General features: G+C 41.5%; 1 long non-coding RNA gene and 1 other non-coding gene across 12 annotated transcripts in view; both read right to left on the bottom strand.

Annotated features, from left to right (window-relative positions):
• Positions 1 to 27117, bottom strand: part of LOC105062320 (uncharacterized) — a 98989-nt gene that overhangs the window by 26262 nt on the left and 45610 nt on the right. For all 11 annotated transcript variants that reach the window (XR_012503981.1, XR_012503976.1, XR_012503974.1 and 8 more), the window contains one exon: positions 16926 to 17069. This is a non-coding gene — a long non-coding RNA (uncharacterized LOC105062320). The remainder of the gene's footprint in view (positions 1 to 16925; positions 17070 to 27117) is intronic.
• TRNAG-ACC (transfer RNA glycine (anticodon ACC)) lies at positions 14491 to 14563 on the bottom strand. The gene has a single exon. It is a non-coding gene; the product is annotated as a tRNA-Gly (tRNA).

Here is a 27117-nt window from a genome sequence, read left to right as displayed (position 1 = left end):
GCTTCCAGGCCCTCCTGGCCAAATTTATTGCCCATGGCTGAAGAAAGGATTTTTTTTTCCCCCATGAAACTTGTTTTGGCTTGAAGTAAAGTTCAAATAATATTTACCAAGATTATTAAAAAACTCTAAAACTTTTTTCTTCTTCAGCATTCAGGGATGGAATGTCAGAAAGTGTTGACATTAATTTTTAAATTAATATTTTTGGAAGAATGTTCTTTAATAAAAGATCAAATGATTACCACAATGCTGGAAATGGGCTGCCGATCGGTAACAATGCTTGTCAACAGCAAAGCTCAGAACTTCACGTTAGCGCTCCCAAGGGTTTGCACACAATGGAAATACAAATTGTTTTCTTAGAATTTTTTGACTTTTCCTCCTTGCTCATCTTCAGCTTTCAGGCTAACCTCAAAAACATTTTTGCTGCTAGCCGGAGAAAGAGCGTTTCTTAACTGGACCATATGGTCCTCATACATGCTCCATCGCCACGTGCAAAAGAATTCTGTAACTGCCCCCTGAGCCATCGGAAAAGACTCCTCAATAACGGATTGTCTTGTATTCGCCCATCTTCCTTTGTTTCAGCACGTAGCTAAGGCAGATGGCAAGAAAACAGAGAATGATCGATGCAAAGTTAAAGATTTTTAATTATTTATTTTGTAGAATGAGGGGGATAACAGATGGTAGGTTTTTTTTTTTTTAATATTCTTTACTCTGAAATAAAAAGCTGGTACTTTAAAAAGATAGAGAATGAGCTTTCTTCAAACTGACCTGGTTTACAGCCGACGCTCTGCCACTCAGCTGCGTGACCTGAAGAACCTAATTCGTCTCGACCTCATTTTCTCACTTGGAAAAGTAATACAATAAGAATATCTTTCTTTCTGAGTGATTGTATCACACCCCCAGTCCTCATTTTTTAACTTTATTTTTCTCCATAAAAGTTATCATTGTGTAAAGTATTCTACATTACTTACTTAACTTGGGTAATCATCTTTTCACGCCCCCTTCCATTAGAATATAAGACCCAGGTGACAGTGACTTTACCCACTGCTGTATCCCAGCCAGCACATAACAGGTACTCAGTAACTATTTATTGAATGTTGAATAAATGAAAATAAAACCCCTAGCACAGTGTTGGGGTGTAAGTCCCTCCCTTCCTCCAAGCGTACCAGTGAACCCACTCCTGCCATGGTCAAGATGCAAGGAATTTAATTTGATGGAGACTTTCCCAGAGTAATGTGCTTATTTAATTCCATCCTTCTCACCCCGCTGCTCTCTGTCACGGCACACCTGGTGGAGAACACTCCTTTCTCTCCCTGCTTTCCTCAGCAGGCACGTCTCCCCCATCTACAGACACAGCCAAGGAGATTCTCAATCAGGACTGAACCGTCCTGGAAATGGAGCGAGCGAAACCGGAAGCTCGTCAAGCTGAGAGGCTGCATCTGACCTGAGTTTCCCTCTCTTTACTTTTCACATATTTTGATTTTTTTTTTTCTAAAAAAGCAATATTCTCAGTTTCTCAACATGAGGGTTTTCTTCGCCTTTCTTAGAGCTCGGTCTTCTGTTCAGGTCTGGAGACCATCTGATACATTGGCCTGGACTTCACAACCAGGGACACTGATTCTCCAAATGACCAGGCATCAGGAATGTGCACAGAGCTGAATCTCCCAGGAAGGGGACCAGCCAGCTCCCGCTTTTCCTGGAGTACAGCTGGGGTGACTGAGGATGGAAGCAAAGCTAAGGGAACCATCAGAGGAGGTTATGAGTCTCAAGATAGTCAAAAGTTTTAAAAGCAATGTCAGAATCTGTTCTCTATTTCTGAAATCAGTCATTAAAAAAATTCTAAAGACCCAAGCTTTATTTCATGGTAAACAAAACCTGAACCCTAACTTCCCTTCCTTCTTTCAAGGGAAAGACCATAAGCTTTGGGGGTGGCCAGGTCTGGGCTGGAATCCTGACTCTCTACCTATAGGCATCTGTACAACTTTGAGAAAATTGCCATTTCCTCATGTAAAATGAGATAGTAACATCTAACTCTTACGGTTATAATAATAATTCAACCAGTTAATGCTTGTGATGTATCTGGTACAGTGCTTGGTACGCAGTAAGCATTCCGTAAATGTTCACCTGCTTCCCCTTTTCTTACTTCCCTGGCCAAGCTCTCTGATTAACTACGTGAATCTGAGTAATTTATTAAATTTCCCTAAGTCTCAGGTCCCTCAGTTCTAAGATGTGCGTAATTCTTATCTCCTAGGTGACAGTAAGTGAGAAAACATTATTGTTCCAGCTTCAGGGTCTCGCGTTTCATAAGCGCTCAATACGTAGAAGCTACTCTTACTATTAACTTCCCTTTCTTAAGCACCTGATTCGTATCACAGCCACAGGACTTGTCCTCTGGCACTTTAAATACATGACCTTGTTAATTTAACCATTAAAGCAACTCTCACTATGAGGCAGGCGTTCTTATTTTTATATCAAGGTAAAGAAACTAAGACACTAAAAGTTAAGAAACGTGGTTAGATTTACACAGATTGTAAGCATACTTGAACTCATGTCTTCTTGACTTCAAAGTCTGTGTTCCCCCCATAATTACATTATAATGACTCCCAAATTACTATTCTTATTGTTATTTCATCATCATCATCATCATCATCATCATCATCATTATTATATATCTTTATTATCATCTATTCTTTCTGTCTGTCCTTTGCTAAATCAGACCTACTCTGTACAATGCATGTGTCCCCAGGGTACAACTGTGTCACCTTAGTAGACTGTGCCCAGATGGCTTGCCAGGCCCAGAACACCAAGCCCAAGTGCATTTGGGTCTGGAGAACAGGGTGCAGGCTACTTTGTAACTGTTTGCTTCTTGGGTTTGCATCTTCCTTATAAATGCCCTTTCTTACTTTGGAATATGTCACAGCAAAAGAACATGCAGAAGCCAGAGAGCCATCTTCGACATGCCTGAAAAATGGTTAGAAAATCAGACACCAGCAAGAACCTTTAGCAGAACAGAGTAACATAAAGTTATAGCAAACTTCATTCAGAGGGCAGAGTGCCAGCCAAATGGAGAACGGTGTGCAATGAGAGAACGCAGAGACCCAGGGCTGGCCAGGGGAGTCGGGGCACTGCTAGTAGGGAGCAGCACGGCCTGGCATGCAGTAAGCACTCAGTAAACATTAATCTGATAAATGGAGGAAAGAAACCATGTTCGGGACATCAATTGGCAACCGTGAATTCTTAAAATCACAAATATGGAACCTGGGCCCTTTGTGTGATGGTCAGACCCTGGGCATATCCTGTCCTGAACTCCCCTCATCTGGGGAGTGACCAACCTTTCCCTGAGTCCTGTGGCCCCTCCAGCCCTGACCCCATTGTTGAAGGGACCTCAGAGGACGTGCATCCTCATTTTGGGCCTCCTGGTCAGTCTGTCCCAGAGTTTTTAGGTTCGAAGTGGGGGTTCCAATGACCAGGCTAACATGAGAGATGCCAGAGGAGGGGCCAGTGCAGGGTCACCTCCAGTAGGGATGGGACGCTTGAGGCTAATGACTGTCCCCCAAACTCTTAACAGGTTGTCATAGTGCATGTAACTGTCATCCTTCAGTGCTGCATAAGATCTAGAAAGAGGGGATGGGAAAGATCGCCTTCTCAGAGAGGCTGAGTGCCAGCACCTTCCCTTGGCTGCAGCTCCATCCTGGCTATCGAACCACGCTGGCCTCTTCACCCTGCTCCCACCTGCAGGCCTGAGCACACTCTTCCAGATGCTGCATTTCGCCTTGGCAAGAGGCATAGACGAGTCTTCCTGGCAGAAACTGTTGTCTTGGTTTCAAGACATCCCTGATGCTGCTTCCTGCTGTCTTGTTCCTGACTCTCCCTCCCCACACCATTCAGCCTTCACCTCATGAACCCGGAGTTTCCTGGCTTCTGCCTGACTCCTGGCTCCCAGATCTCTCATGCTTGCCAGATTCCGGGCACTGCCAGATTCAGCCAACTGCCTCGTCTGGCCCTGGGCCTTCCTCCCAGGCTTCCCCTGGCTCTTCTGGTCCTGATTCTCAATCTCTGGCCCACCGCCACTCGGTCCTTTATAGCTCTGGCTTAATACCTGCTTGCCCAGCGGCTGAGATCTTGCATCTGCCCCACAGTGATGTTTTCCTAAGAAACCTGGTGCAAACAGACCTAGTACCATGACTGTCCTTATCATCCCCAGGTTAGGATTCAGCTAGAGGTGATGCTGAGAGCTTTCTTTGTGATAAACAAGGGACCCAGGAGGAATATTCGGGGAGGCAGATCCCCAGACTTTGAGCTCTTTGTAGGGAAGGTCTCCCATCAGCCCTCCCTCTTAAAGGAACTTCCATTTTAGAACAGCCAGGCATAAAAATGTAAGGCTACATTCATTAGCATCCTCTTTCAGGCCACCTGATTTTCTCACCACCACTCTCGGCAACACCCACCAATAATTTTAACACTTTAAATATTTCTCCCACTCTCTTGCTATATATTAATTCTTTTATTCATTTCCTATATATTCTTTATGTTTTAAAACACACAATTTATCGCATAAAATCATTTGTGTAAAAGAACATTTCATTGATCCACAACGGAAATGGTTGTTGAACTAACATTTGATTGAGCTTCGGGAATACTGATGTCAAGAGACAGGCACTTCCAGGGAGGGACCCCTCACAGGGTGAAAAGTGCATGATGTCTCCATTTTTGCCCAATGAGGCACACCTTAGCTAGGGCAGTGTTTCCTGAACTTTTAATGTCCTGGCACACCTAGAAAGTGGCCATACTACTACAAAGGACATTGGGGTAAGTGGAGAAGGCAACTTGTAGTGGGAAAAAATTGCTCGGACCTTTGGCTGCCCCAGACCCTGGCCAGCTGCCTCAGGGGTGAGGGCGACCATCTCTCAGCATATCTGTAACTCGCCAGTTTACATCAGAGGGTGGGGTCACATTGGTAACCTCTGACTTCCAATAAGGATCATTCGCTCACTCATTCAAATACTCTCGCGCTCCTATAAAAATTTTGAGTGATTGTACCAGCCCCTAACTTGGGCTACACCAGTGAACCAGAGAGAGATCCCTGTCCCACGAGCTTTGATTACGTTGGGAGGAAACATAAGAAACTTGTATTAAACATAATAAATGAATAGAGTCTATAGCTGTGAGAAGGGATAAGTGCTTTGAAATTAAGGAAGCAGGCGAGGGGGCTGGGAGTGGGAAGGACAGGGCAGTTGCTGAGTGAAATAGGAGGCTCCGGGGACGTCTCAGGAGAGAGTGAGCCAAGACTGACGAGCATGAGGATATACGCCAAGGGGACGCCAAGTGGGGCAAGAGAATTACAGGCAGTGGGAACAGCCAGAGCAAAGGCCCTGAGGTGGGAGAGTGTCTGGAGATTTGTAGAAATGGCTAGGAGGCTAGCCTGGCTGGAGACGAGAAAGTGAGGGAAGAGACAAGATCCAGACCAAGGAAGAAATGAAAGATCTCCGCTTTTATTATTTTTTTTAATGTATTTATATGTGTGTTGCAAATATTCTCCTTCAGCTTATAGTTTATCTTCTCGATTTGTTTTTGTGTCTTTTTTTTAAACAGAAATTTTCAGTTTAATATAGTCAAATGTATCAACTTTTCAATTTTGGTGTGCAATCTTTGGTGTCCCTTTTAAAGAAAGTCTTCTGAACAGAATTTTGTATTTTATTTAAAAGCTTTACACTTTTGATTTTGTCTGTTTAGATCTTAGTAAGCGTGGAACTGAGATATTAACATGGTAATAAGCAAAGGTCTTATTTTTTTTTCCACAAAGATAATCAATAGTTTCAGCTTCCCTTATTCATTAGCCCATATCTTCCTCCACTGATTTATTTAAGCTTTTTGGGGGGCATGGGAGTGTGATTAGGTTTATTATTTATGTTTTTATTTATTTTTTAACGGAGGTGCTGGGGACTGAACCCAGGACCTCGTGCATGCTAAGCACACACTCTCCCGCTGCGCTATACCCTCCCCTGCTTTGATTTTCAATGCTATCCTGTCACTTGTCTCTGCTTTTAAATGAAAGGTATTCTTGGTCTTACCGAGCAGGTCACCAAGCGGCAGAATATTGTCTGCCCTTGCCCTGCTGTCTTACCAATTATGACACTGAAAGAGACTATGGAATAAGTGATTTTTAAAAAATAATAAAGGAGCAAGAAAAAAAGCAGCAACACACAAAGGGCTTAAAAACTAGGACCCTCCAACCTAACCAAATTCACGTGTTGAAGATGCTTGCCGATGGGACAGCGCCTGACTCAGACACCAGGAGGAGGTGGCTAGTCCCCTGGCCAACTCTGCAGATTGGTCTGTCTGCTAATGTCCTACCCAACCCTGGGAGTCGAAGGGCCAAGTCCGCTACAGAACGCAGTCTTCTTGACAAGACGGGACAGCAGCTGGTGGACAGTTACGTTACACAGAGAGGTAAACAGAAGAGAAGGCTGAAATAAGCAGACACACTGAGAGAAAATCCCAGCCAGTAAACCTTTATTTCCAAGTTTCAGCTCCTTTTGCCTGAGCTTCTTATTCTTAAACAGAATGACGTACATCCCTAGGATTACGACTGAGAGTCAACAGGTTAATTTCTTGAAAGGTGAAAATGAACTTACACTCTCCGTATTCTCCTATGGCTCCCCGCCTCCTATCCCGGGTGTCCTGTTCCGAGAGACCGAGGGCAAATCCCCAGTTCAGTGCTCAGCCCCCAAAGCTCACAGCCCCCTCATCCCGCACAAGAGAGCCAGGGAGCTATAAAGGGCCCAGATTTCTCTCCCCGCAAGTGAAACCCAAATGGCTCTGAGCAGAGGCGTGATTACAAGAACGCATCGTCCATTCATTTCTGCCCCAGGCCCAGCGCTTGCCTGCCGGCGGGTCTGGGAAGAAAGCCTGATGCTTACAGCATTTCTATTTTCCATGCTGTGGTGAATTTGGAACCTTCCCCCAGCTCAAGACAGAATAAATTTACTCCAGCACAAATCTCTTGATCATTTCTCCTTCAAATGTGGGAAAACAGGACTGAGAATGTGGAAAGTGCAGAGCACATCATAAATCCAGGGACACAGGAACTCAGAAAGCTGCGGGAGGCACATAAAGGAAGCACTGTGCTTTAATATTATTTTCTGTTTAAAATCGACATGTGTGGTTTCGGACAAAGGCCTTTTAGTGTGGAGGAGAGAAGTTTCAGTGTTTCTCTTTTTGAGAAGCAGAGGAGTGTCGGGGAGAGACAGTGAAGAGATGTGCTCTGGGGTATAATCTGAAGGTAACTAAAAATAAAACGACTGTACTTTCGAATAACTGCCCCAAGGAAGTAAAATCATAGAGCCGTCTTCCCAGGAGGTGAGCGTGTGTCTCCGCGGGCCAGTGATTCCTGTCCCCGTGTGTTACGTCTGCGTGGGAACAGGTGTTTATTGATGAAATCCCCAAGTTGGGCTCCTGGGGGAGGGATTATCAACTATCATTTAAAATGTCCCTGTTCCCGATGCCCTTCTGTTCCACACAGCAAAGATGATCAGAGCTGCCCATTTTCTTGAAGTATTTTGTTCTAAACATTTGTTTTGTTATACAGAGATTCTGAGGTAGATCACATGATGGATAGGAACACAGAGTAACCCAGACTGCCTAGGCTTGAATCCTTACTCTGCTGCACATGGTACCAGCTGTGTAGTCTCGGGCGAGTTACTTAACTTCTCTGGGCCTCAGTTTCCTCCTCCATAAAATGGGGTTGATAATAACACCCACCTCTTTGGGTTATTGAGGGAATTAATTAATATACGGAAAGTACTTAGCGATATACTGACTCACGGGGTTCTGTCATGTTTACTACTCTTAATGAACAAATCCTCTTCACAGCCTGACCTTGAACCCTGACCCTAGTGTCTTGGCTTTCCATCTTTTAAAGGTGGGAGAGGGAGGTGCTGCTCTGAACTGACAGAAAATGATTTTTAAAAACGATTGAATCCACTTGTCCTCCCTTGAATCTACTTCTTCCTCAAGTGGCCACTTGTCAGTTTTGTCCACTTAGCATCCTCCTGTTCAGAGCACAGCACCGCGATGTGGCTTCGGAGAGCTCTGGCTGCGTCTGGATCACCTCCTGGCCAGGCTTCTTTCTATCAGGGACCTAAACTCCCCTTTTCCCCCACTCCCTCACCTCTCCCCCGGGGAAGGGTGGACCTGTGACCCAAGCTTGGCCCATCATCCTCTCTTTCCCTGGCATTTGTGTCTTGAGCATAGGGCACCAGAGAGCGGGGGAGTGGCTGACCGCATGCCACCAGGCTGCACCACCTCAGGGCGCCTGTGATTTTGTTCCTGCCACCCGGACCCCCAGAGCTGGCCCTATCCTTGTCCCTTTTGTGACTCTTTGGTTTAGCTTTTCCTGGAGCTACTCCAGATCCTTCCAATAAATTCCTCTCCCCCTGTGTTAGCCAGAATGTCTCTTTTTGGTCCCAACCGAACATCCTTACTGATGCATCTCAAGGACCTGCGCGCACACAATTCTACCGCAAGAGCACCACTTGGCTGTGGTTGTTGTCGACTCGGGCGCTCTAAGGAGCTGGAAAGCAAGTTACAAGGAAGGAAATACTCCTGGTCCTTTTCATCAGGCACCGAGTTTTAAAAGCTGACATCTACGGGGATGCCATGAAGGTCAAAGAGAGTCATGTCGAGAGGAGGGCTACCCTGCCCTCTAGCAGTGACCGAGTTGCAAACAAAGAATGAGGTGCACATTGTAGGTCAAAGAGAGAGGATACAATGAAGGCAGGTACTTGGCAAGAAGAGTTGGGGGAAATGGTAATAACCAGCCATTGGAAGGAAGAGAAGGGACGGTAGGAAGGATGGGTAAGGAACAGGAGGGTGAAGTGCGAAAATGGGGGCAAGGGAGCAACTATTAAACTACCAGTCTCACTGGTGGAGGGGGGGTGCAGCCTGGTTATTTGTGCCTCAGAGCTTCCCTGAGTCCAGCAGCGCCTTTCCTGCCAGGTAGCTGTGGTCGGAGGGAGGGTGAGGAAAGCATTTTTGACAGTGAGGAGGGGTGTGGACTAACGGAGCAGGAGAGGGGCCCGAGATGAGCCCTCTGACTTCGCGCTTTGGCTTTGGGCGTCCTCGAAGGTGAGAGAAGCCCGGTGAGACAGAGAAGCACGTGATGAGAGAAATCGGGTGAAGGAAGGACCATGAAAAAGAGGAAAGTGGCAGAAAGCAGGGCAAAGAACTGAAGTTCAAAAAAAAAAAAAAAAAAAGAAAAGGATCAGAATCAGCAAGAACCAGACATGGCCTGCTAACTCAGAGCCGCCCGGCCCGTGTCCAGGTGAGGGGCCCCTTTGATAATTTGGCACCTCTGGTATCCGGGCCACGAAGAGAACAAACCTCCCCATGAATGAGTGACCCAGGTATTTTGTAATACAGGCAGGGATGTATTAGCCATGCTCAGTTCAGGGGAGATTTCAAGGGCATTAGCATTAATATTCTGCTTTTACCCTACTTAGCACTGTCTAAAACCTTAATGTTTCCAAAAACCCAGGAGACCTTTGGATTTTTCTCTCAACTTATCTTGGCGTGACATCTGAGACAGGGACCCAAAGTGAAAGGTAGAAGAAAAGTAGCCCTGAAAAGAGCAAGAAATACAGCAAGATTAATTAGAGGATGCAGGGCCCGCATCCCATTTTGCTAGGAGTCCGGTCCAAATGGAGAGGGCCAAATGAGGCCCCAGGGAGACCAAAGCTGCCAGGGAACAGATGCGCTTTTATCCTTCTAGTGTGAAGACAGGTCCCCCACATGGGATGGTGTGAAGCATGGGCAATGGGGTGTATTTCCCAATTATTAAAGATGCACGTGGTACCCACAAACGTACCTTATCATGCCATTGAAAGAGTTATGTGGATTTTAAGCTTGATGTAAGCTTTTTTCTCCCAAAATGGTTTTTAGTGTCACACACACACACGCACACACACACAGAGTCTTTCTGCTGAATCACAAGCTAGAAGAGAGCTCCAGGTAACATTATATACAGCTAGTGTGACCCACTTTTCCTCTTAACAAGGAGTGCAGGAACTAAAACAGAAATGACAAAGAGCACAGCCAGGAAGGGTGCTATAGGAAAGAATTCTCACTTAAGAAAAATAACATTTGCTCTGTTATTTTTAACCTGGCTTTATTTATCATGTATTCTTCAACTAGATGTACAAATACCTCATTACCAAGAGCAAAAATTGTCTTTTTGTTCATGGCACACATACGAGCCATTTTTCCCTTTGAAGGGGAGAAATAATTGCCATGCATTGAAAGGAAAAAAAAATACACGGCTACATTCTATGACATGAAAGACAAGCAGAGGACTTCAGTTCCCCAGATCGCCCTCAGTCAGATTTCACGTGAGGCGTCTTAGAAGGATGCACGTCTGTTCCACTCTTCAGATGCCCACAATGCTCTTTCCCTGTAGTCTGAAATTTAATAATTTTTTATTTCTGAGGGCACTTGTCCTTCATTCAAACCTAAATTCACCCTTCTCCCATGATTTTTCTTATTATCTTCTCTGTGAAATTAAAACGTAATGTAGATCTCCATCTAATTATTAATATTTTATATGGAAAGGAAGAATGGTATTAAGAGGAACATTAATCACGCTCACAGAAATGTCACCTGTTATGCCCCAGTAACGGACATTTTTGTTTTATAAGTGACTTTTAAATTTTAGTATCTTTTTTTCTACATTTTAAATTATGGAAAGAGTCAAAGTATACAAAAATGAAGAGAATAGCACAGTGATGCCCATGTACCCCCTTCAATGATTGTCAACTCATGTTTCATTTGTCCTCCCACAATATACTCCCCTCACCCCTCAACAGTATTTTGGGGTAAATCCCAACTGTGATATCATTTCATGAATAAATATTTCAGTCTCTACATCTAAAAAATAAGAACTCAGGGTTTTTTTAATTATAATAAAATTATCACACCCAAAGAAGATGGAAAGTCATTTTCTAATTTCGTCAAATCTCCAGCCGGCATCTGTAGTGGACACTGTACGATGCTGCCCTGCTCTCCCTTCAGGACCGGACACCTTCTTCCTCCAGCTGCTGGCAGTGCTACCAGCTGACAGCCCTCAATGTTTCACCCTTTTTCCTCAAAGTCACGCACCTGTCCCTGGAGCTGCCCACATCCAGTGACTGGTCAATGCAGGGTTAAAGGCGCACATGCCTCGCCCCAACTTGGTACCGCCCTGAGGCGCCATCTCGGCTACAGGGCTCCCTGCGGGCTTGGCAGCATCCTTGATGTCTCTACATCTGAGCCCAGCTCTCCTCTGTCCAGCCCTACTGCTGTTCCTCCCGCCACAGGCCCTGATCCCAGGAGCAGCCCCCAACAAGTTCCCTGCGGCTAGACTTTGTCTCAGTCTACTTTCCAGAGAACACACCTGCAGCAGCATTCAAGTATCTGTTTGTTTTATAATATCATAAAGGACACAAATGAACCATCAGATGAAGAAGTGGAGAGGGGAAGAGGGAGGGCTGCCGGGTTTCCCTGCCCAACTCTGGGCCTGCCATCCTCCCAACCTGGAAGCTCCCTTAGCCTCATTCTTTCTCAGTTTTTATCTAAGTTTCATTACTTGGTCATGATTGATTAAATCTTTAGCTGTTGGTAAATGAACTTGATATTCAGCCACCTTCCCCTCCCTGGAGCTCAGAAGTGGGGCTAAAAGTTCAGACTCTCAAATCACACGCTTGGTTCCTCTGGTAACCAGCCCCCTTCCTAATTCTATTTAAGGCTCATCAGGAGTCACCTCATCCTAATTATAAGAATTTCTAATTTATAGAATTTTGTATTTTTTTACTGCTGCAGCACCCCACTTAGAATGAATCAGAGAGGAAGGGAAAATAGAAGGATGTTGGTATTTACGGAACAGTTGTCACATACCAGCCACACTCCCGGTATATTTAACCCTCACTGTAACTCTCAGATGTTTATATTATAATTATAACCCCCATTTTATAAATGAAGAAAGGGAGGCACAGAGAGGATTGTCCAAGCTTACTTGCCCAGCTAATTAGAGACAGAACTGATATTGGAACCCAAATCTTTCTCACTCCAAAGACATGGCCTGTCAATGAATATATGTATGTTCGTGTATAACTGAAAAATTGTGCTGTACACTGGAATTTGACACAACTTTGGAAAATGACTATAATTCAATTAAAAAAATGCTTAAAAAAAAAAAAAAAAAGACATGGCCTGTCAAATACAATTTCTCTCCAATATCCCTGACCTGGATTTCTCCGCTCAAGTCTAAAGAATATGCTTTAACATTTACTTTCTCTCCTCCTCCATTCCAAGTGTCCTATGAGATAGAGCATTTCATCTCTAGTTCCGTGCTCGTACTTTACAGTCTCACATATTTCAAGTTTTTCTGTTTATAAATAAGAAACAGAGATGTAATACACAAAAAGATTTGAAAAGCCCTGCTGGCAAGTATCAGGACCACCATACACTTTAGCAGAAGATTTCTGACTCAGGCTGGGAAAGAAATCAGGATGTAAGATCAATTCTATTTTTAATTTCAACATTTGGAGTCAGTATTCGGCAAGATTTTCTAATTTTCAGGTTACTAATAGCATCATGATGATAATATCATCAGTGTCATTTTAATGTAAAAGAAAAAATAAACCAAGATTGCTCCCTGGAGGAGTTCTGGGCGGAAACAGGAAGGAGCGGGTGGGCAGCGGACACGGGTAGCCCTGTGTATGAATTAGGTTTGACCTACATTAGAGGAAAACTGCCCCCAAAATTTCCGGACCTATCAATTCTATGTGTTTGTCTTTAGAGGAGCTCGTTAACGGGCCTTTTAAGATATATATCTGGCCCAGAACTGAGCAAGAGGACCGGACTTAAACATCCCCCTGTGTATGGTAATAGGGACTCGAAGTTTTCAGGCGGCACCTCTCAGAGACTGGATGAGGACCCGGGACCTCAGAGCAGATGAGGGGGTTGGGGAAATGATCTTGGTGGAGGAAGGGTACCTGACCAAACCGGAGGCAGCAAGGCCTAAGGAAACATCAACCCACAAACGCTCTGCTGTGGTCCCTGTCCACGCATCCGTGTTCCCCAGTTTTCAGCAGCTTTGCTGTTCTGTGCTTTGGAGAACGAGAGGGACGAGGCTGCAGGTAACACTGTATGGATGGAGAGAGACGTTCCAGAGGCAAAGCCACAGACAGGGGTTGAGCGTTCACACGGAGCAGGGATTGGGGGCCACTCGTTCCCTCAGAGCAGGCATCACGTACCCCATTCTCCAGCGCCCCACCCCGGGCACCCTCAGGAACCTCACGAAAGGCACCAATCTTCCCACACAACAGTTCACGCAGATGTTACAGGAAAGTTGCTCCAGCAAAGTCAGAGGCTGAAAACATTAAGACTATAATAAAAGTGGGAGGCTGTGAAAAATACTGTATCATGGTTTATTTTTTAATTGAGGACTAAAGCTATAATTATCTTTAAGATTATAATGCCTACGATGAAAAACATTTGTTACTTTTTAAAAAAGAGAGACCAGTATTCATTTTCACGACTAGGAGTTACAGCTGGATGCCTCCAGAATACCACTGTGAAAAGCTAGAAACTGATCAATCAGGAAAGACAGGGTCTGAGCACCATGCAAGTTTCTGGGGTGAGGTGGCAGAAGAAGTGATACATATAGGATGCAATTCAGGGCAGTACATTATCTATATTTTACAGAATTTATTTTTATAGTGTTGACTACCATCATTATTAGCCTTGTCTCCTCCAAGGCCTGTGCTGTTTCTTTTCTGGTATTCATCCTTCCTCTTTTCTCCATTGCCAACTTCTCCCTTTTCTAAATAAGATACAATGACATTTTAGAAAGAAGCTGGTTTTGGAAACATTGTTTTTCCTGACTTGGGACTCAGTTAGCCTGGGGTTCAGACCTTGGGTTCACCACCTCCACATTGAATGACTTCTGGACAACTTTTTCCTCCTACTGAGAAAAGGGAACAGATGTGCCCAACTTCATGCGGCTGTTGTGAAACTTAGGAACAGGCTTCTGGCACAATGCTTGTTATATAAAATTGTGACAATATGTCTTTACCTTCAGTAAACCGTGGCGGTGGTAACAGCAGTTTTGTTATTTCCTTTTCTTTCATTCACTCCTCCAAAAACCCTTCCCTTTATACTTAGCTTCCCTGCAAGAACCACCCACCTCTCCTCCTGTTTTCACCAAGGCCCCAAACTGCAAGTATATTAATGCCCTCTCTCTCTCCAACTCTCAGATCCTAAGCAAGATCCCAAAGCATCTGGCTTGGGCTGTTGGAACCCAGATCCATGTTCCTCCTGCCACCTTCTTGGTGAATGTTGCTGCCCCACCCCTCTGAGCCCAAAGGTCCCCAACTCCTCCTGTAACACAGCCAAAACAGATGACCAATTTCAGAACTGCCCCTTCATCCCAATATTGAACAGGGAAAATATTTTTTTTAATGGAGATACTGGGGATTGAACCCAGGACCTCATGCATGGTAAGCATGCACTCTACCACTGAGCTATACCCTCCCCCGCTGGAAAAAAAATTTTTAAATTATTTCCAAATAAATTTTGAAGCTTGCCCACAGAATTCTCTATGGGCAACATTCATTCATGTGCCTTGGGCTGAATCATATTGTCAGTGAATTTAAGGCCATGTAGATCTCCTAAACCACATAGGTAGAGAGCTAAATAGCCATCTTACAACATGGAAGAAAGGCCTACTGTACGATTGAGTACCTAGGGCAGGTCAGTCAAATTATTAGAGGCTCTAATTATCACCCCCACAGCTGTTAAATTCTTTACCTGCAGCAGCGTAGAGCTCCAGGGGTGAGAAATTCTTTCCTGCCTTAGAAAATGCCCAGGGGAAAAAAAACCCAAAGGATTACCTTCTAATACGAACCTAAGAGATCAAATCTACACTGTACATGAAGACAAGACAGGCAGAGGGATGGGCACCAGCTAATACAGCAAATAACTAATGGTACGGTCAAAAGTCTAGTGCCGATTTCATTTAGAAATTACTTCCTGCTGTGAGACGGGTTCACACACTTGAGGGCTGTAGCTGTGAAGAGCAGCAAACAGTGAAAAGAAGAAAAAAAAAAAAAAGAGTAAAAAGAAATCAAGGACAGCCAGACCCTACAGTATTTTTCACTCATTCATGCTTAATTGAGCTGTAAAGAGGGGAAGCTAAGTTATCAATCAGACACATGGAGAAACATGATGAATGGAAGTGAGGAGACGGAACAGGAGGAAGTAAGATCCTGCAGAAGGGTTTCTGATTCAGAGAGAGAGACGTCTCCTTTGATGATTAGCATTACCTTTTAGGGAAGAAAGATTAAGGTGGACTCCGTAGAAAAGGAGCTTTCCCCACCTTTTCTGTGAATGACCCACCTTATCAAGCACTCCCCCCTCTCCTACCAAATTCATTGTTTGAAATTTCCATTAGCATCCATCTCATAGGAAGTATCAGCAACTTAACTAAGTCAAGAGACTGTAAGAATATGAAGATGAACATATGTATATATATGTATGGCTGAGACATTACGCTGTACACAAGAAACTGACACACTGTAACTGACCATTCTTCAATTAAAAAAAAAAAAAAAGAAAGACAGAAATTATAGAGTGTCGACAGCTCCCCCAGCTACCCAGAGAGCATCCATTCTCAACGAACATCACCTGTAGCCCCTTCAGAGGTGAAATCAGTTTTTAGTGGCAAGGGTCTGGCTTCTTTATCCTTTTGTTTTCTGTGCCCACTTTTTATGCCTGCACTAGACATTTAAAAGATGACTGATGTGTGAATCACCAAACTTGAAGGCAACTATTCGAAAGGTGTTGAAAGCCAAGTCTCTGAGCTCAAATCCCTAGACTTCTGAAATGTCATGGAAGGATTTCTCAAGAAACTTCAGCCTAGAGCTAAAGCATTAAAGGGGAAGGAGAAGAGGGGAAGGAGAAAGGAGAAGAGAATGGGGGAAAACCTGGACACACATTCATAAGGGTAAAAATTAGAGGGACATGGGGTTACATGATTCCAAGTGTGTATTAAGTAGTGAATGATTTTTAAACTCTGCAAAGGCTCCAGTAAGAGCCAAAGCCCCACCAACATTTGACAAATGACCTTTACTTTCTTTCCTACTGTGTTTGTATTTCCACGGGGAGTTCATTTTTTCTATCCTATGAGCATCTACAATATCTGGGTAGAAACCACAGAATAATATTGCAAAAGATTAAATATGAAATTGACACCCTAGAGGACTCTCTGTTGAGGAAGGTGACAATATCATACACTGTGGCAGCAGACTGTCCTTGGAGTCTACCTACCAGCACAATAGACGCAAAGGGACATCCCCACACCATTTGCCAAAGTCATCTGAGTCTGGGGAACACAAGTCAGGTCGTGCCAGTTTAACATCTGGATTTATAGTTAGGGTTATAGTTAGGTCATTTCTTCTAACTTTGCTGATTTTAGCAGGGGGAGGGGTCATTATATCTATTGATTTGCCACGTAATTAAATTCATCATAATGATCTAAGGTGTCCTCCATAATCATGTTCCAGGGCTTCAAATACATAAATGATGATAATTAACAGAAGCAACTGCATGTTCTTACTTCCATCTCTCAAAACTGAATGGAATGTAACAGAGTTCGTAATGCCAGATACAAGGTGCGACAGAGGCTTGTCTGGTGGCCCTTCTCTGTTAGGGACACTGACGGAAAAGCTGCAGCACACAGACCGGGGCACACGAGAGAGCTGGGACAGTTCACAGCGTGGACCTGGAAGCCACAGGGCTCGCGTCTGCCTTGTGCTCACTGTATGGACTTGGGGAAATTGCCAAATCTTTTCAAAGTTCAGTTTCTTTATTGACCAAAGTTAAGGAATGACATTTACCTTGTTTGGGTTTGGGAAATCATCAAATCATACATCTGAAAGTCGTGTGTCACCTGGGACGTGGTCTATGCTCGGTATTAGTCGTTATTACTGCTCAGTACTCATCATGGTCGTCATCGTCATCATCAGACTGTATCCAGGCTTCTGGCAAGAAACAGAGGGGCAATTTAAAAAGGGTCCACTAAAAAGACTTCTTACAAAGGCAGTAGGCCAGGTGTAGGGAAATCGTGAGGGGATAGTGCAGTGTCTCAGGGGTTGGAATGGCTACCCTTTTACACCTAAGCCTTAATGAAGCCTCAAGGAACCCCCAGAAGGAAGGCTGTGGGGAGGGACTGTCTCACGGGAGCTGCAGTTGCCCCCAGGGGCGGAGCTGGGGAATAAACACCCGGCCCCACTCTCCTCCTGCCCTCCAGCCCCCTGCCAGTGCATTTCATTGGCCAACACAAGGGATGATCAGAGGATGAAAAAGCCCTTCCACAGAGTCTATGTGATTCAGCCTCCCGGGGCTCAGTCCAGGACAGAGAAGGGTGGCAGAGCAAATTGAAGGTATGAGCACAAATTCAGTGTCTGTGAGGCTACAGTGTTACATGACCAAGTCATTTCCTGAGTGTCTAAGACAGGATCTAGCACTAGGCAGCTGCTCAAGAAATATTTTTAAATGGTTAAATAAATCACCCTGTGATATACATACCCTACCTTTTCCAGAATACATATGGCAGGCAAATCATTTGTCATTTATCCCATAGTTTCAAGTTAAGTTTAAGCTTGAGTCTGAAAATAAGGTCCATTCCAGAGGGTACCATAGGTCTGGAAGTAGGATAAGTGGAATTAGGAACCAAAGTATTGGGGTCCAGGGCTGTGCAGAGAGGTGGATGATGACTCCTCCAAACCACACACACACACACACACACACACACACACACACACGCACGCTTGGCTGACAGTGTGAACAATGCCTGGGTTGTGTTTTCAGCCTCTCAAGCCATAACATGCGTGAATGAAGAGTCATCATGGTTGCGACATCTGAGCAAGCGACGGAAAATGCAAGCCCACTCAGCTCACATTTTCCTCTGCTAGAACAAGAAGAGGGGAATTTGCTGCTGACTTCGGAGTCAGTGTTGACAGATGATTTCACATGAAAAACAACACCCTTGTAACGCCATAGCTCGCGCTGGGGGTGATGGAGAGAAAACCTCACTCAGGAAGATAAGCAAGCAGGGCTCAGTGGGCTGCTCCGCACAGCCGGGGACCAGTCAGAAGCAGAGCCCTACACGAATGCTTACTTTGCAAAGTGTTTGAATCCTACGTGTACATGAATCCAAGATTTAAAATGTTTTAAAGTTGTTATGGAGAGTAAAACTTTGGGAAGCGGGAGGAGGTGGAGACGAATATGAACACAACAACTGATCTTCTAAGTGGACCACACTTCCTGGTAACATTTGTCACCCAGACCCTTGCAACTCAGGGGTGGAAAACTGTCCCTGTCACTCTAACCACTTCCTCACATCACCAGAACCATTCCCAAAGTCTTAAACTACAGTAAGAACTCTTTCTAAACTTTAGGGGGAGAAAAATTGGAAAAAAATACATAATTTTAGATCTTATTATAAATCAACTACCACAGTGTTCATCAATGTAATCTCTGCAAGCAAACAACTATTACAGGAGAAATCGTATCTTTGAATATCCCCAATCTCCATGCTTTAAAGATAAAATATAATACGACACATGCAAAAGAATGACACTGGATCATTAACTTACACCATACACAAAAATTAACTCAAAATGGATTAAAAGTTGGAACATAAGACCTGAAACCATAAAATTCATAGACGGAAACACAGGCAGCACCCTCTTTGACAAAGGTCTGGATGATTTGGGGGATTTGACACCAAAAGCCAAGACAACAAAAGCAAAAATACACAGGGGGCTCCATCAAAATAAAAAGCTTCTTCATGGCAAAGGAAATAATAAACAAAATGAAAAGACAATCTACCAAATGGAAAAAAATATTTTCAAGTCATATATCTGATAAGAGGTTAATATCCAAAATATATAAAGAACTCATACAACTTAATAGCAAAAACAAGCAAATAAATCAATTAAATATGGGCAGAATTGGGTTATGAATAGGTTTTTTTTTTCCCAAGGAAGAACAGATGGCCAACAGGCACCTGAAAAGTTTCTCAGCATCACTAACCATCAGGCAAATGCAAATCAAAACCACGATAGGATATCACCTCCCACCTGCTACAATGACTATTATCACAAAGACAAGAAATAACATATGTTGGTGAGGATGTGGGGAAAAAGCAAACCCTGTGCACTGTAGGTGGGAATGCAAATTGCTGCAGCCACTGTGGAAAACAGAATGGAGGCTCCTCAGAAAATTAAAAATAGACTTACTGTATGATCCAGCAAACCCACTTCTGGATATTTATCCATAGGAAATGAAAACACTAACTCAAGATGTTAGATGCATGTATGTTTATTGTAGCATTATTGACAATAGCTAAAACATGGAAGCAACCTAAGTGTCCACCAATGGAAGAATGGATAAAGAATATGTGAGCTACACACACACACACACACACACACACACACACACACACACACACACACACACAGAGGAATATTATTCAGTCATAAAAAAGACAGAAATCTTGACATTTGTGACAACATGGATGGACCTTGAGGGCATAATGCTAAGTGAAATAAGTCAGACAGAGAAAAACAAAACAAACACTGCATGATCTCACTTATATGTGGAATCTAAAAAAAGAAAAAAAATAAAATATAAACCAAGCAAACAAACAGACAAAAACTGAACTCATAGATTCAGAGAACAGATTGCCAGACCAGTGAGTGGTGGTCTAGGGGTGGGGGTTAAGGGAGTGGGAAAAATGCACAAAGGGGGTCAAAATGTAAAAATGTCTGGTTATAAAATAAATTAGCCCTGGGGATGAAATGTGCAGCATGGTGACTATAGTTAGTAATACTGTATTGTATATTTGGAAGTTGCTAAGAGAGAAAAATCTTTAAAGTTCTCATCACAAGAAAAAACAAATCTGTAACTGGGTGTGGTGACATATGCTTGCTAGAATTATTGTGGTGATCGTTTCGCAATATAGGCAAATATTAAATCATTATGTTGTACATCTGAAACTGATATAATGTTATATGTCACTTTTATCTCAATTTTAAAAGATTAAAAATAACCAACATTAAGAGGTACAAACTACCATGTATAAAATAAATAAGTTACAAAGATATATTGTACAGCACAGGGGAAACAGCCAATATATTATAATAGCTTTAAATGGAGTATAATCTACAAAAATATTGAATCACTATGTCATATACCTGAAACTAATATCATATTGCCTATCAATTGTGCTTCAACTAAAAAAGGAAGTAAAAAGATTGTCAATATTGTGATTACAGCGCAAAACTTATCTGATGTGGATTTTAAAGGCTCTCTCTTGCTGTAGTCATTTTTAACCAGGTCCAACACTACCGCCCAGACCTCACGTGACTGCACGCTCTGAGAGGAGAGGGGCAAAACGAACCCTTTCACTACCTGAAACATTTCAGTATTTCAATTTCCCATTACTGGTCATATTCACATTCGTCTAAACTGCTTCCTCAGAAAATTCCTAAAGGAAAAAAATAAAGATTTTGCACTAATATTTCAGTAAAGCACAAGAATTTATTTTTTAAGTACACTTTCAATTTTAGAACAGCTTTAGATTCACAGAAAAGTTGCAGACAGCACAAAGGGTCCCCTTAGATCCTGTGCCCAGTTTCTCTGTTGTTAAGCTCTTTGAAACAATAAATTTATCATAACTAATGAACACATATTGATATATTATTACTAACTAAGGCGGTGCTTTATTTGGATTTTAATACATTTTTTAAAAGACTTACTGTGTTACAACTCTGGGGGAAAAATATTTCACACTAATATATATGGATTTTGACCTCAACTGTTCATTTTATCTGACGCACTTCACTGCTAACTCAGGCGATCTCAGAGACGGTGGACCAGGGGACAGAACACCTGTCCGGAGAAATGTGTTCGTGGAGAAATGTGTTCGTGAAGAAATGTTTTAGCCTTAACTTTGTTCTGCCTTAGAAAAATCATTCAGACTTTCTTTGAGCCTGAATTCTAGTTCTTACAAAATGAAGAAATTGAACTGGCTGACCTCTTAAAGCCCTTCGGCCTGAAAATCTGTTTCTGGGACACCTGAAAACATTGTAATGTTTCCTTGGCAAAGATTCAGAATTTAGGGCTGGAGGTTGTAACTCTGGCTTTGTCACCAATTTTTAAACTAGTTTTTTTAATTTCTCAATTTCTAAATTTGCCCCAAGGCTAATAGTACCAACAGGCATATTAAGAAGCATCAGGTACATAAAGGTCTTCACTTACAAAATGTAGCTAAAATTTATAAAAATTTACAAAGTCAGGAAATCAGCTGATAGCACAGAACACCAGAAACTCTAATTCAGTGTTGACTTGAATGTTGTCCCAGTCTCTTAGGGTCCTCTCCTGAAGGTTTTTCCTGCCACTTCATTTCTTGTCATAACTAACTCAGAAAGACCTAATTTTCTTTTTCTTTAAAATAGAAAAGTAGACTGTAAATTCTGGTAAACAGTCTAGTTAAAATTATTCAGCAGTGATGAAACAGCGTTAAAATATCACACCAGAATTTTACTTACAATATAAAAGCCAGCTTTTTAATGCCTGAATATGACATACAAAATATTGTCCAAACAAATATTGTCTTACTGATTCAAGAGTGAAGAACTATTATAAAGATAAGGCACATTCAGCAATTACAAGATTTTTTTCAAAAAGCGACCAGGTTACATTCCCAAACTAGAAAACTCAAAGGCAAAAAGAGGAGAAATAACATGTTCACTTATTTGAAGAAAAGATATATTCTGTTGTGGTAAAAACAATCAAATGAGCGTATTTATGGAAATAAGGGTTACAGAGGAAGAACATAATTTCACAGTCCAAGAAAAAGGAGTTTATGATAGTTGAAAGGAAAATCCCCAGCTCTTTCAAGGCCTTAAGAGGAATTACACATTTGCAATGTTCTAAGTGGCATTCACCGGCTCTGGAAATGAAAACACTTTTTCTTTAAGTGAGGTCTTGAAGCAGGCCCCTCCTCAAAAAACAGCAACAACAAAAATAGAGAGAGAGAGAGAGAGAGCTGATCCTTGAACAACACAGACAACACAAGTTTGAACTGCACAAGTCCTCTTATATACGGATTTTTTTCAATATATTCCTAAATACTACACAATCTGTGGTTGACTGAATCCGCAGGGCGAAGGTTGGCGCCCCAACTCCTGTTGTTCAAAGGTTAATTGTATATGTATATATGTAACCTTTGCTTGTGAAAACACTCAAACATATTCCTAATTTCATAGCACAGCCAAATCAGGGTGTACGACTTACTGTAGCCCCAACCGCAAAGGCAAATTCAATAAACAACACACAAATAACATTTTTAAGAGTCCAGGAATAACTACATGAAATGTTGAGAATGGGAGGGTTGAATTTTTAGTGGATTCATAGATATTTATTGTATTTTTCATGAATTAAAAACCAACATAAAATAATACTAAATCCTAACAAAATAATATTCATAAAAAAGGAAATTTTAGACAGTATCATTTACAAATATTATTACAAATCCTAAATAAAGTGCTATATTCTACATTCAAGAAAGCTTTATCTTAGGACTATAAAGATGGATGATTGTTGAGTAATCCACATAATTCAATAGAGAAAAAATTACTTCAATAATATGCCACAAAAGCATTTGATAAAGTTTGACATTCATCACTAATAAAAAGTTTTTTTTACATAATAACTCCCAACAAAACTGATTTATATACATATATAACATGTCTCAGAGGTTTAATTTTAAGATTGCAGAATTAAATTAGCATACTTATTTCGCTCCTTCCCGAAAGGTTTTTTGTTTTTGTTTTATTTTTTACATAAAACACTAAGATGGTGTCTAAGCCTGTGATCCTTGGAAAACAGAGTCCAAGGCAAAGCTTACTAGCACAGTAATGAGGGAGCTAATCCTTAAGTCACAAGAGAAGGAAGCAGAGAAGGTGGAAATAAATACAAGGTGGGGAGTGGCCAGACTGGTCACAGCTTCACAAGAAAGCACAACCATTTGCATCATCACATAGGACTTATTCAGAGAGGCCTGATGGTATCGTGGTTCTAGGAACAGCTCCTCTTTCCCATCTTATGTCTCTCACTGGGTCCAAGTCAGCCATGTAGAGCATTAATGTTCCCTTCCCCACCCACCCACATTTCTAGGCTATATTGCCCAGCCCTGCTAAAACAGCAGCTGACGAAGCAAGATCCTACACCCTACAGCTTTATGTCTCCTCTGAATTGGGGGGGGGGGGACAAAATCATCTGTGGCTCTGTGGCAGCAGAGACAACAGTGATTGTGCCAAAGCCTGACCTTCATCCCAGAGCAGGCTTGGACAGTTGGCAGTGTTAGGAGACAAAGAGGCGGCAGCAGCCACCAGGGCTCCCCCTTGAGCAAATGGATGAAGCCCAGTGGGTAGGTGGAGACGAACAAATCTGAGGAGTTGCATACATTGGTACAATAGGAAGAATAAAAAAGACCAAAAGTAAGCTAGAATCTGGAAACCAAATAGATTAATGGTATCTCACTTAGCAGACTAAAGATAGCCAAACCCTAAATGGGCAGTGTGGAAAGCTGAAAAAACAAACCACTGGGACAAATTGATACCCTGGGACACCTAGGAGAGATGTAGCCAATGCTTGCCTCCTTTCCAGTATGATTTTCCTGGCCATCCCATCACCATCCTTGCTGTCATCAAGGGAGAAATCTTCTGAGAAACTATTTTATTTACAACACAGAATTCTCTAAAAGCCCAAGAACAAACATCACCCTTTCCTCTTGGAACGGAGCTGAAAGTTAATGATAGGACAGGGGGAGCAGCAAGGAGGACTGAGTGAAAATTCTTTGAAAAGCAATTAAATTCTCAAATCCCATCTTCCACTCCAAGCTGCTGGGTGACTGTCCTATCCCCTTCTTAGAAGAAATCTTGAGACTAAATCACTGAAGAGGGTAAAATAAAAGGTTTCTCAACTGGGGAGTACCATACTAAAAATAGAGAACTAAATTAAGTTAAGCTTATTGAATGCCAAATGCTGACACTGCTGGCCCCTACCCCAGTCCTAACATGGTTTTCAAAAGGCTTTCAGCCAGTCCTCTACCTCCCAAGCAGGAGATTAAAAGATTCCTCCCTGGCAAACCTGACCAGCCCAAGATAACATCCAAGTTCCTCTACAATGGCCTGACTGCCCTAATAGTGAAGTTCAAAGTCAATAAACCCCATCCATATGCTCAGAGGTTCCAGTTTTCTAATCTCTCACTCTTAACCATGAATAGACCAGTAACGATTATGAATATCTGACTTCTAACGTTGAATATAAAAACGAAGAGAAGAGAAAAATAACAACTTGGAAAATGGAGACTAAGTGTTTTTTTTTTTTCAATCTTCAAAAACTCTAATAAATAAACCTGATTACCTATCAGGGAGGGTACAGCTTAGTGGTAGAGCGTGTGCTTAGCATGCATAAGATCCTGGGTTCAATCCCCAGTGCCTCCATTAAAATAAAAAATAATAAAAATTTTTAAAAAATCTATCATTATTACCCCCAGAGAGATAAATGCTTTTGCATCCATAATGAATGAACAGGGTAATCTTTTTAAAAAAAGAAAATTCAGAAGGAAAAGAAATAGAGAAATTAGAGGAGAGAAAAATAGCAATAAAATAATTAAAGAAAATTTCCCAGATGAGAAGTACATGAGTTTACAAATTAAATGAATTAAATGTCTAACAGAGTGGGCAAAATAGATCCACACTAAGGTACGTAATGGTAACATTTCCAAACACTGAGGACAAAAATTTTTTAAAGAAGCCAAAAAGAAAAAAAAAAAAAAAAAAAGACCACCTAGAAGGAATAAGGAATTAAAATTGCTTTGAATTCTTAACAACAACACTGATACCATACAGCAGAAATTTAGAATAAACCTTCCAAAATTCTGAAGAAAAATAATTTTAGCCCCTACTTCTATACCCAGCCGAACTATCAACCTAATGGCAGCACGGAATGAAGAATATTCTCAGATGCAAAAATTCAAAGCATTTAATTTCTCATAAACTTTTTCAGAAAGGTCTTTGAAATTGTGTTCTATTAAAATTAGCAAAGAATAGAAATAACATGGGGGACAGATAACAGAAGAACCCACACTGGAAAGGCAAGGGAAAGCTCTAGAATGATGGTTGTGTACCAAGGACAGCAAACAACCAGGGCACATGAGAGGAGGCTGGAAAATACATAGCAAGGGAAGGGCACACATGTGGAGCTACTGTTACTGCCTGACTGAAAAAAACAAAAATAAAAAGAAAGTCGACAGCACCCACAATGACAACTACATGACTGAGACCAATGATAAAAAATAAAGAAATATGCCCTAAAAAAAGGATTACATGGAAATCTCGTCTTTTTCTTTTAACTGACATCTTGGTAAATGCCTTAGCCTCTCTATACACTGTAATTTAGAAGAAAGGACAGATCTGCTTCAATAAGAATTCTACTATATTTATATACATATTTATAAATGTCTGGTATCTCCCTGAGACAATAAGAAAACAGCTGTCTGTCTCTAACAATGGCTGCCTCTAAAAGGAGAACGAGATGGAGGAAGAAAAGAAGTATGAAAAAGAGTTACTTTTCACTATTTACCCTTTTGTTTTTCTGCACCTTGGGCATGTGTTAACTTTTCAAACAATGTTATAAGAAAAGTCCTTTACATATGTGTGTATACTTCAAACCAAGAGCCAGCATCATTCTTAAATAAGCATTTAGTATCAAGTGAAAAAAAAGTCTATCATCATTATTATTTAACATTTTTTACTAAGTATTAACCATTAAGAGGGAAGGGGGGAAGGGTGTAGCTCAGTGATGGAGTGTATGCTTAGCATGCACGAGGTCCTAGGTTCAATCCCCAGTAACTCCATTTAATAAATAAATAAACAAACAAACCTCATTACCTTCCCCCTCAAAAAAAGTAAAATAAAAAATAACATAAAAGATAAGAGGAATAAATTATCATTATTTGCAGTTGACATGACTCTAAATTCAAAAAAACCAAAAGAGGAACTTGAAATTTATGAGATAATTTAGTAAGAGAAATGTGCTAATTATAAAATTAATAAATTCTTAACTTTATTAATAAATGTGTTTATTTATCTACTTATTTTATATAATTCATTAACATATTCTTCTTTAAAAAGCGTTAAAACAAAACAAGAACATACCAGATAAAAATGTTTTCCGCCCTATTCCATTGACCCTCCCATAATCTTATAACCTAGATTCTAGTATAACCCCCATTTTATAGCTAAGGATTTAAGTATAAATAATAAAACAATGAAAACATTAGACAAAAACATGACTGAATTGGTTTTCATCCTTTGAGTAGAATCAGCACATCACAAATTTCAGAAGCCATAAAGAAAAAGAGTGATAAATTTTACTGCCTAAAAATTAAAATTTCCCATGTAAAATACTATAAACATAATCAAAGTATAAATAAAAAACTAGGGAAAATATTTGTGACATTTATGACAAAGGATTAATAATTGTATCCTTTCTATAAAACAGCCTTTCTGAGTCAAAAAACAGACAGTAAACAATCTAATAGAAAAACAGGCAAATAAGTTGGCCAGATAGTTCACTGAAGAAGAAACAAAAGGATCAACAAACACGCAACAAAAAATGTCCAACCGCAGTCACAACTACAGGATACAAATTAAATTAATGACTTGCTGCTTTTTATCCAACAGGTGGGCAAAGATGGAACATCTGATGATATCCAATGTTGGCAATAGTTTGGCAAAACCGACATTCTCTGTACACTACTGGTTAGATACAAATTGGTACAATGTTTTGGAGGGTGGTTTGGCAATATAAATAAAAACATTACTCACAGGCATTCTATGACCCAGCAATCCTACTTCTAGGAATTTACCTGAAGGCAACTATTGCACAAAGGTTTAAAAATATACGTGCAGAGATGTCCATAGAGAAACTGGAAGAACAAAAACCCAAAAT

Source organism: Camelus bactrianus, chromosome 34 (assembly GCF_048773025.1).
Source record: "Camelus bactrianus isolate YW-2024 breed Bactrian camel chromosome 34, ASM4877302v1, whole genome shotgun sequence".
In the NCBI taxonomy this organism is placed as follows: domain Eukaryota; kingdom Metazoa; phylum Chordata; class Mammalia; order Artiodactyla; family Camelidae; genus Camelus; species Camelus bactrianus.
Note: the sequence above shows the minus strand (reverse complement) of the source record. Positions and strands in the feature narration are given on the sequence as shown.